At 44.9% G+C, this 11,256-nt stretch overlaps 1 long non-coding RNA gene across 1 annotated transcript; it reads right to left on the bottom strand.

The window, feature by feature from the left end:
- Positions 1-1,032: 1,032 nt before the first annotated feature.
- Positions 1,033-10,905, bottom strand: LOC134483813 (uncharacterized). Its single transcript, XR_010060856.1, has 2 exons — positions 6,366-10,905; positions 1,033-4,556 (listed from the first exon to the last, which is right to left on the bottom strand). It is a non-coding gene; the product is annotated as an uncharacterized LOC134483813 (long non-coding RNA).
- Positions 10,906-11,256: the final 351 nt, after the last annotated feature.

Genomic DNA, 11,256 nt, shown 5'->3' with positions numbered 1-11,256 from the left:
TCTATTGTATAAATGTTTGAATGGTTATTGGAGAAGGGAATGTGACTTCTCAGTGTTCCTAAGATGTAGCATGTTGGCTTTATTCTCTTGCACTCCACTGATGCAGGCTTGACACAATCATTCGCTTCCTGATAAAATCATTCACCTGTGAGCACAGAGGACATCGTAACAGTTTCCTTCGCCATTTCCCTTGCTTTGGCCCCATGTGGTAATCCACATTTAAGACATTCCCGCTTATCCTACCGTGTTGATTAGTCCTTGCAGTTGGTCTGATTGTACCTGGAATTCAGCGAACAGATTTGCCACTGAATCGATCTATGCAAGTATTCCTGGAGGGATTAACGGAGGGGAATGACCCTACGCTAGAGCTGGCATCGCTATCTGTGGTGGCCCAGGTGTGAAGAGCTCTGAGAGAACAACCAGCCTCTTGCTTTTAGTCTTTGTGCCTGTGCTTATTGCTCGTGAGTGCATCCGCCCTGTTGCCGCTTCTGCTGCAGCCAGCCTTTGCCGACACCTAAAGCCGGCTGGACTGCAACTGTCCAGGAATCCTTCATCCTCTTCAGTTTTGTGGACAACTTAACAGTCACTGGGGATCTCAGCCTCTCCAAAGTGCAGATAACAATTGTTGGTTGATTATGTAGCATGTGTTGTGTAAGTTAATTTAAAAAATCCATTTAGGTGTATGTATATGTGTATATATGTGATATATATGTATGTACACACACATACACCTATATACATGTATGAAGAATACACACACACACATGCACACACACACACACACACACACACACACACACACACACACATTTCCAGTAGCTGTCCTAGAACTGCCTCATGGAAAATTTCTGGCACAATCAGAAGTAAAATTAATCTTTTATTCCAGATGAGAGCTGAGGTCCAGAGAGGACACTGACCTATCAGCATTCACTGAGATATTCTCTGGTGAAGTTGGTATTGTAAGACTCTCAGAGAGAATCTTCCCTCAGGAGGGAGATCCTCAAGCCCAATGACCAGTCCGAGTCCACAGGCTGCAATCAGCAAGAGGATTTTTATTGATCAGGATACACAGGTATCTGTGGGCGTCCCAGTCAATTCGGAAGACTGGTGCGCCTAGCAGAGCCAGGGACGGGTTTTTATAAGGCATTGGGGAGCAGAAGCAGACTTACAGAAGCAGATGCATAGTTACAGGGATGTGATTGGTGGAGTAAATGAGGCATACGTGTATGTTACTTATTTTGGCTATAATCATAACAATGAGTTAGCAAAAAGTACATGGTGGTCAGGGCTTCCGGGGGGTCAGGGACTTTTTCTTTTTCCTGTCAGGTGGCCCATGGAGTAGTGCCCATAATTTAGTCTGGTTTCTGCATTTTGTTTTCTTTTATGGTCTGTTTCGTCTAAATGATGGGTCAGCTTGTCCCACATATCTAAAAACTTACTTTTTACTTCTATAGTTGAGGGCCTTGGGCTTGTACAATTCCCTTTCTGGGAGGGGGTCTTTCATTCCCCCATTTTCTTTTTTTGTCCTTGAGTGGAATCTTCCACTCAACTTGGTTAAGGTACCTCTGTTTTTTTTTTTTTCCACCATCTGATACTGTTGTCTCTGCACAAAAGTTTGAATGACTGAAAGTCTGTATCTCTTACTATTCCTGTCTGATCTGCATAGAAACAACATTCTTCTTTTAGTGTAGCACACAGACTCTTTCTTTAAGGAATATCAGGTCTAATCTTTTCCTATTTTGAAGGACTACCTCTGAGAGGGAGGTTAGGTATTCTTGGAGGTCAGCTAAAAAGTCTTTTTTATTCTTTTTTGCATTGTAGGGCAACTGAAGATGTCCTTGTGCTGCCCTTGTAGCACCTAGATAGCCTTAAATAATTCTCAACTCTCTTTTGTGTCTTATTAAGTCTTTAGCATCAGGATTCTAATCTGGACACTATCTGAACCTATACACCAAGGTCTTTTAGAACTTCTAAACTTATACAGATTGTGATCCCTGAGGTACAGTCCCAAGAAGTGTTAGGAGTACTAACATATGTAATATTACATCATTTGCAATAAAAATCAAGCCTATCCTTACACCTATTCCGAGGGAACCCAGGGCAAACAGGCAAACATGAAATTCTTGTTTCTAAAACACACTCCTCAAGTGAGCATTATAGCAACCTCTCAATCACTTAAGTCTAGGGAGCTTTTTGAAGATCTGAGTGTCCCTCTAGGTCCCAGCTCTTAGCCCCAACAGCTAGTACGCTGCTGGTGAGGGCTGAGACTTGATGGCTGTCAGGGTGGTCAGCAGCACCAGGTACGGTCCTTTCTAGCGAGGCTCGAGTGTCTGGGCTCAGTGTAGCTGCAGTCTCTAACCTGGAACTGATGACATGTCTCGGGGGTCTCCGGGGCATAGGCTGCTGTCGGCTGTGAGCAGATTTCTTTCTGTATCACCTGTAGGTCTTTTAGCCTGGCATATAAATCATTATTACTATGACATGTTGGTTCAGTAACATCATCTAATATAGTCAGGGGAGCTGAGGCCCCATATAAGATCTCAAAGGGGGTAAAGCTGAATCTGGAAGGGGTATTTCTTGCTCTAAAGAGAGCAAGAGGGAAGGAGTGTCACCCAGTCTGTGCCAGTCTCCATGGTTAATTTGGTCAGGGTCTCTTTTAAAATTTTATTTATTTATTCTACCTGTCCTGAACTTTGAGGTCTGTAAATATAACGTAATTTTCAATTGACCTCTAAATACTTGGCCACACCCTGGCTTACCTTGGCAATGAAAGTAGGGCTGTTGTCTGACCAGATTACCTTGGGCATTCTAAATCGGGGGAAGATTTCTTCCAGTATCTTCTTGATGACTATTGAGGCCGTCTCTTGCTTGGTGGGGAAAGCTTCTACCTATTCCTGAAAAGATATCTATAAACACTAGGAGACATTTATAACCATATTTTCCTGGTTTTATCTCTGTGAAGTCCACTTCTCAGTAGTATCCAGGCCGTTCCCCACGGAGCCTCCTACCAGAGTCAACTTTCCTGAAAACAGTTACCTTTTGGCATGGTATACATCAGTGCACTATCTGTTCCACGAGATACTTGAGACCTGTGACATAATATTTAGTTTTTGAAAACGTCTGGATGAGTTTGCTTACCCCTAAGTGAGTCTATTGATGCATTTGTTTTACCATGCCTCTGCCTGTAAAAATTGTAGCAGGATCTTCTTTCTCGTTGAGGTGTAGCAGAGTCTCTTCCTCAGCCTGGCTGGGTCATAGAGGGTCCTTAACATAGCCAGAATCTCTTTTTTTCTTGCCCTCAGATGTCAGCAGGCCCCTCTGCTGATGGGCTGTAGCAAAGGCATACGTGCTGTCCACATAGATGTTAAGTCTCTTTCTCAGCCCAAGGGCTTTGGTGAGGGGAGCGAGCTCTACCCTCTGAGTAGAAGTGCCTTCTGGTAGGGCCTGAGCCCATATGATTCTGTTTCCATCTACCACTGTTGCCCCAGCCCATCTTTTTTCTTCTCTAAGAAGCTGCTCCCATCTATGAACCAGATGGCATCTACCCCCTCTGGTGGCTGGTCAGTCAGATCTTTATGCCACTCCTGTGCTTTAGTGAGCACCTGCTGACAGTCATGAAGGGGGGTGTCTAGGTCGGGGTCCGGGAGCAGGGTTGCAGGGTTTAGACTCGTAGGGGCAGTCTGGAATCACAAGGAACAAGTGGGATACCCGGCCCACGCCAAGCTCCACCGTTCTTCGGGTAGTCCATGAGTATCATTTGTTGCCAGTAGCCCCTTGCACTCAAGGTCTTTTGCTTGACACTAGCCCATTTGGGCGTAGGAGCACAGAGTGTTGGGCCCCTGTATTCACAAAACAACTGGGCCGGCTTCCCTTCTATCTTAGCGCATAGCCAGCACTCTAGAACCAAGAGGCTTGCCTTCCGGGTTGCTGGAGAGGCCCTTCTTGTTCTTCCTGGGGCAGTCCCTGACCCAGTGTCCTTTTTCCTTGCGATAGGCACACTGATCTTTAGCTAGGAATTCTCTTCTGTTGCCAGGTACTGTCTTCCTAGGTTTCCTAACTACTGTGGCCAGTATATATTCCTCTCCTGTCTTTTATCCCTCTTTAGCTCTCTAGCTTTTTTTTCCTTTTGTCTCTTTTCTTCCTTAGCTTCCTGCTCTTTTTACCTTCTTTCCTCTTTCTCTTCCTCAGTCTCTCTCTCATATCTTCTGCATCTTCCTCTACAGCTATTAGATGCTGTCCACTTATGTAACTACACTTCAACTTTACTTTCTCTGCAACTTACACTAACTCTCAGCAACTTAGCTTAACCCTTTAAATTTTTGTAACTTTCTCTCTTTATATCTTTTTCTTATCTTAGCCAGATTGGTGGGGCATTTTCCAGCCCCTCGGAGACCCACCCTTGGAGCCTGGTGGCAGACCCTGAGCACTCCCTACCTTCAGGGGTATTCAAGTCAACAGTCAGGAGTGAGGGTCTTCCATCCATGTCTGGAACATTCTTTCTGGCCTCCAGTAGGATTCCATCTTTCCTCAGTGGTAAAGAAGACCTGTAACAGTTACTAACAAGCATCTCAAATGGGATGGTGAGAAAACAAGAGAATCTAGGGAATAGAGGTTCACTGAAGAGGACAAATAGCATTTAGTCACACAGCTAAACCAGGAGGACTTTTTGGGACAAAAAGGCTGTTGTAAAAATAAGCACAAGCTTTGTGTCTGTGAAACAGAACGGCAAGCAGAGAGGGAGCTGATCTGTTACCGACTGTCTCTCTGGACTTAAGAACTAATAACAAAAGGATGGAGAGATGGTTAGGACCTGGGTGCTAGATGCCAAGTGGCTGACAAAAGAATTGTAACCAGTTCACCTGGGACTTTCAGGACCTCAGTAGCAGCCCTTTACCAAACTGTCTCAGTGGGCTAAAGGCCCATGGAAAAGAAAACATTAATCCTGACCTTGGCCACAGCCAAAGCCCGAATTCTAAATTTTGACTGGCAAAACAAAGTTCATCACAGTTTGTTGTAGATTCCCTCCGAAACTATCTCAGGGGCTTCTCTGTCCCCCAACCTGGGGCATTTTGACCACAGGGGCAGGAACTGGCTGCTGTGGGGATAGGATCAAAGGCACTCTCCATATCAATGATGACTAACAGGGAAGGTGACTTAATGTTGGAGATCAACTCCTCTCTTGGAATAGGGCCAGCAGATAAGGCAGGCTCCCTTAAAGAACTTCTCTTAATGAACACTCTCCTTCTGTGAGCAAGTGTTGAAGGTCTGGTCACTGAAGGCAGCAACTGGAATTATTATTTTTTTTCAGGGCCAAAAGTCTCATAAAACAACCACTAACTCTACGCTATCTTCTTGTTGTCAAAGCCGGCCGGCCTCATCACCTTGAAACTCCTCTTACGCTGACTTGGCCTGAGCTGCGCCACTGCCCACGAGCGGCCTGTAGCTTGCTAGCAGGCCTGTATGCTCACCACCCTCAGCCCCTACATTTTCCTACTCTGTGTTGTCCCTTCCTTAGAAGCTGTGAATGTTTAAGCAACAGGGAGAATTTTTCTTCAGGATCTAAGGTAAAGCTTTCAGGCTCTTGTTAATACCTGCTTCAGACAGGGTCACTCACTAACCTGGAGTTCTTCATACACAACTGTTAACAGCAGCTAGAATGGACAAGGGGAGCAAAGGGAGGGGCATCTCTCCTTGGGGAGGAGGCTAAGAGAGAAAGATAAAACTCCCTAGCAGAAAACAATTTTTCTCAAGCAAATTATTTCCAAGTTAAGCACCAAGAGGACCAAGTAAAACTCCTTGACAAACAAAGCAAACAGTTTCATGATTTTAAACACAGTTGTCAGTCCAAGATTTTAAACACAGTCGTCTATCCAAAGTCCAAAAATGAAACAAAAGTCAAAAAGACACTCGACAATACCACAGAAAACAAACCAGACAAACAAGACCAAGACAAAGAATCCTATAACCAATTTCCACAGATGTTCAAAGAAAATTAGGACACAAAGAAGACAAACAATTCCAACAGTCAGACAGACAGACGCACCGCGCGGCTTCGGTGTCAAACTGAAACCAAAAATTCAGACAGAGGCGACAAGGGTCCGGATCCTTCAGTGGATCCGGCTCTCTCCTCTCTCCTCCAACCCAAAACCACGTATCCTTCCGATACAGGCTGAGCCCTGAAAAACCGGGCTCTAAACACCCTTGGAATGTCTTCCAGGGCTGCGGGGGAGAAGTTCGAGCTCGTCAGCTCCTTCTCTGGCCCGCCCAAATACAAACGGTATAGACCCAAGCCAAGTAACTAAGCATTTACAGAACAAGTCACAAAGCAAGACAAGACAGGACAAGACAAACACTGGCCAGCTTACCTCCCGGTGGGTGGTCGGTGGTCTCTAGGCAGAGGATCTCCGATCCCGGACGAGCCCCCATATGTAAGACTCTCAGAGAGAATCTTCCCTCAGGAGGGAGATCCTCAAGCCCAATGACCAGTCCGAGTCCACAGGCTGCAATCAGCAAGAGGATTTTTATTGATCAGGATACACAGGTATCTGTGGGCGTCCCAGTCAATTCGGAAGACTGGCGCGCCTAGCAGAGCCAGGGACGGGTTTTTATAAGGCATTGGGGAGCAGAAGCAGACTTACAGAAGCAGATGCATAGTTACAGGGATGTGATTGGTGGAGTAAATGAGGCATACGTGTATGTTACTTATTTTGGCTATAATCATAACAATGAGTTAGCAAAAAGTACATGGTGGTCAGGGCTTCCGGGGGGTCAGGGACTTTTTCTTTTTCCTGTCAGGTGGCCCATGGAGTAGTGCCCATAATTTAGTCTGGTTTCTGCATTTTGTTTTCTTTTATGGTCTGTTTCGTCTAAATGATGGGTCAGCTTGTCCCACATATCTAAAAACTTACTTTTTACTTCTATAGTTGAGGGCCTTGGGCTTGTACAATTCCCTTTCTGGGAGGGGGTCTTTCAGGTATGAATCCATGTGTGTTAAATTCTAACTTCATGTTTTGCCCTCCATACCATTCTGCAATGTTGAATTGTTGGCGTGGGACATTTTATGATGATACTATGAATCATGAAGGTACATTTTAGACTATGTCATGGTGGACTTAAACTAGGTTTATCAGCAGTTTCTTTCTTGTCTTTTATTTCTTCTAAAACTCCCTCTTATAAAACTTCTCCAGTGAATTGGCCTGTATATTTTAGATGTACTTTACTCTAAGTTTGTGTAGTAGCTGGTTTTATGTAAAATTGGTATAAGCTAGAGTCATCAGAGAGGAGGGAGCCTAAATTGAGAAGAATTGCCTCCATAGATACAGCTGTAGGGCTTTTTCTTAGTTAGTGATTGGTGGGTGAGGGCCTAGGCCCTTGTAGGTCATACATTCCTGGCCTGTTGGTTCTAGGTTCCATAAAAGAGCAGGCTGAGCAAGCCATGATAAGCAGGCCAGAGAGATGCACTTCTCCATGGTCCCTGCATTAATTCCTGCCTCCAGGTTCCTTTCCTGCTTAAGTTCTTACCTTTACAGATGAACTGCTATACAGAACTGTGAGTAAAATAAACCCTTTCTTCCAAAGTTCACTTGGCCAGGGTGTTTCATCACAGCAAGAATAACCCTAACTAAGGCAATTTGGTGCCAAGACAGTTGGATATTGCTGTGACAGTTATGGCCATGTGTTTGGGAGGATTGTAGAAGGACTTTGGAACTTCAGGATAGGAAAGTCATTACATGTTGAGAGCTCAGTGAGCTGTTCTATGGGAGCTTGGAAGATAAGAACGTTGGGAGCAGTGCAGAAGATGGAGGCCTGGCTTGTGATGTTTCAGAGGGAAGCAAAAACCACAAAAGGGCCATTTGTGTCAAGAATCTGTGGTGTCTGGTCATCTGGAGCTGAAGAATTGGCTATGATTATCAAGAGACAAGAACCACTAAAATAAAACCTTTGCTACAACAATAGATGCTGATCAACTTTGGCTGAAGAGTCACCTCTGATTACTCGAAATAAGAGACCGGCCTCACTGAAGTGAAATCTTCTGGGAAGAGTTTCCTTAGGGTCATCACACAGAAGCTGTGGTCCAGAACTGGCCCAGGTTGTAAATCCTGTTGGCATCCAAACTTGGTATTTTAAGAGTCATCCAAGTTTTGAAGACATGAAGAAAGGGGTCATGGAGAAGAGCTGGAGCTTGGCACTGTGTGGCACGGCTGAAGAGAAGCCCAGAAAATCTAATGGTGAAAGTGAACCCCAGGTACTACAGAATATCCCACAGTTTTGGAGATGCCAGAACTATGGGATGACCACCAAGAACAACAGCAGTGGAGGAATAGAGCCAGCTGGAGCCTAGGAGATAAGCTGTGTGCTACAGAGTACAAAGAGAAAGATGTGATCCAAGCCCTTTGGAGGAGTCCAGACATCGTGGACATCCCACACATTGAACATTAAGTGACTTACATTGTTGTAGTTTGGTTTTGCTTTACTTTGACAACCAAACTTGGCCCTGGTTCTTCCCCATCGAAGTAAGAAAGGCTTTATTTTTGATTTTACAGAAGCCCACCATTGAGAGACTTTGGATTTTAAAAGACTTTATATTTTAAAGGAGACTGGATATTATAAAGAGTGATTTTCAAAAAGGGGCCACCTACCCTTCTCAAATTTTTAACCCAGAATTGCTCCTGTCTTAAGGAAATACGGGGACAAAGAGTGGAACAGAGACTGCAAAAAAGGCTATTCAGAGACTGTCCCACCTCAGGATCCATCCCATATGTAGCCATCAAACTCAGACACTATTGCTGATGCCAAGAAGTGCTTGCTAACAGAAGCTGAAATGGATGTCTCCTGAGCCTTACTGATACAGATGGGGATGCTTATAGCCAACCATCATACTGAGCAGGGGTACCCCAATGGAGGACTTAGGGGAAAGACTGAAGGAGCTAAAGGGGTTTGCAACCCCATAGGAAGAACAACAATATCAACCAACCAGATCAGCCAGAGCTCCCAGGGACTAAACCACCAACCAAAGAGTATACAAGGGATACCCATGGCTCTGGCTGCCTTGGCCTTATCTGGCATTAGAGGGAGGGGAGGCCCTTGGTCCTGTGAAGGCTTGATGCCCCAGTGTAGGGGAATGGTAGAGCATGGGGGTGGGAGTGGGTGGGTGGATGGGAGAGCACCCTTCTGGAGGAGGGGGTGGGAGGTGGAATAGGGGGTTTTGGGAGAGGAAACCAGGAAGGAGGATAACATTTGAAATGTAAATAAACAAAATAACCAATAAAAAACTATTGATTCTTTGTGAGTTTCACATCATGCACCCCAATCATTCTCATCTTCCAAACCCTACATATCCACCCTCAACCCTTGCAACCTCCTCCTCAAAAGAAAATAAAAAACAAAACAAAAACATAAAACCATAAAAACATCTTATAGTGGAAGCTATAGTATGTCACAATGTGTCTCATAGTATACCTTTTATCCCCTCATCTTTACTTATAAATGTTCATTGTAATGAATAATGATTCAATAATGACTCAAGGCCTCTGGCTTCTGCTACATTAGCAATATGAGATCTTTACCGGGACTCCTCTTGGTTATCCTGTTGTTGTCCTATGTCATGGAGATCCTGGAGCTTTGGCTCTGCAGGACTTGCCCTTTTTCACACCCCAACAGTTCATAGATGAGGTAGATGTTAGGGTGGGCGAACTCAAAGCTTTGGATCTGGGCCTGCGTGGTAGCCTGATAGTTCTCTCTCTCTCTCTCTCTCTCTCTCTCTCTCTCTCTCTCTCTCTCTCTCTCTCACACACACACACACACACACACACACAGCCAGTTCTGCCCTGGATAGCTCACCCAATGCTGACCCAGTGAGGGGCTGACTCACCCTCACCTTAGCCACCAGGGCCACCTCTACCATGTTGCCCAGGGCCCACTCTCTTGAGTACTGCAGCAGGTAAGGGGTTGGAAGGGAGAGTGAATTTTTAAGTGATTGAATTTTTAAAGGCTGTGAGACTTACTAAGACTGTAAAATGTTGGATGATATTTTTATGAATGCGTGATCTTGGGGATGACTAAGAAAGGAGAGGTTGTGGCTTAACAGTGATGTGTTTGTGTGTAAAGTTAACAAGAGGTCAGTTGCACTGACTTATATTATATAAATTTAATACAAGCAAGAGTCATCACATCTCCATGGCCTCTGCATCAGTTCCTGCTTCCAAGTTCTTGCCCTTTTTGAGTTCCTGTTCTCACTTCTTTTGATGATGACTAGTGATATGTAGGCCAAATAAATTCCATGTAACCCTAGCTTAGACAATTGCAAAATATCTAGTTTAACTTTGTGTCTAGTTTAACTTTGCAGAATATATCTTTATCAGTCAGGACAAGGGCATGGGGATAGAAACAAGTGAGGAGTCAGAAGTTCGTCAAGTTACTTCTCACTCAACTGAAGTCCAGATGTCCTGAGAGGTATGGCAGTCACTAGAGTGACAGCCACATAGCTTCTTGCTGTGGCCACTCAGGTGGGCACGTGGTTGTGCCATGTTCAAGCACAGTTAAGAACCTTGTCATCAGTGTCTATTTAAAGAGGTGGAAGGAAGGAAAAAGAAATAAAAACAAAAAAGCAAAACATCACCACAACCTCCCAGTTATTTGAGGGGTTTTAATGGTTATGTCAGGAAGCAGAGTGACTAGTCAACCTAATTGTCCTTGAGTTATAGTACAGTTAGTATGAAAAACTCCATACCTGAGGGAAGACCAAGCCTTGCACAAACTAGGGGGGCATGGTCATGACCTGAGAGGTGGCATATCTCACGTCTACTGATGTACCACTTGCTAGTTATCACATAGTCACACGAGACTACGAGAGATGCTGGGAAACAGGATCCATGAGTTGTCACACAAATTGTAAATGTGCTGTTGCATGTGTTGAGAGCGGACTCAGCACAAGACAGACCCCCCCTCCACTCCCCCATCCCCACCTCTCCCTCACCCTCTCCCCAACCCCCACCCCCACCCCCTCCCCATCTCAGCCTTAAGCATGTTTATCTCAAGTGTCTTCTGAGACCCGTAGACTCTCCCATCTTGTCTATTGTAATTTTACTGTGGATATAAACGCAGACATGCAGTCGGGATCAGGCTCAGAAGAGACCCACCAATGCACAGTAGCTAGGGGAATGGATGTACTAAAGCACAGACCACATCCTGTTGCTCGACTTTACCCACTTTCCCACCTCCACTTCATTTATCTCAGCCAATTTAACTCCCTGTCTT

The sequence above is a fragment of the Rattus norvegicus genome, chromosome 20, assembly GCF_036323735.1.
Source record: "Rattus norvegicus strain BN/NHsdMcwi chromosome 20, GRCr8, whole genome shotgun sequence".
Lineage (NCBI taxonomy): Eukaryota > Metazoa > Chordata > Mammalia > Rodentia > Muridae > Rattus > Rattus norvegicus.
This window is presented reverse-complemented; position numbering and strand designations above follow the sequence as displayed.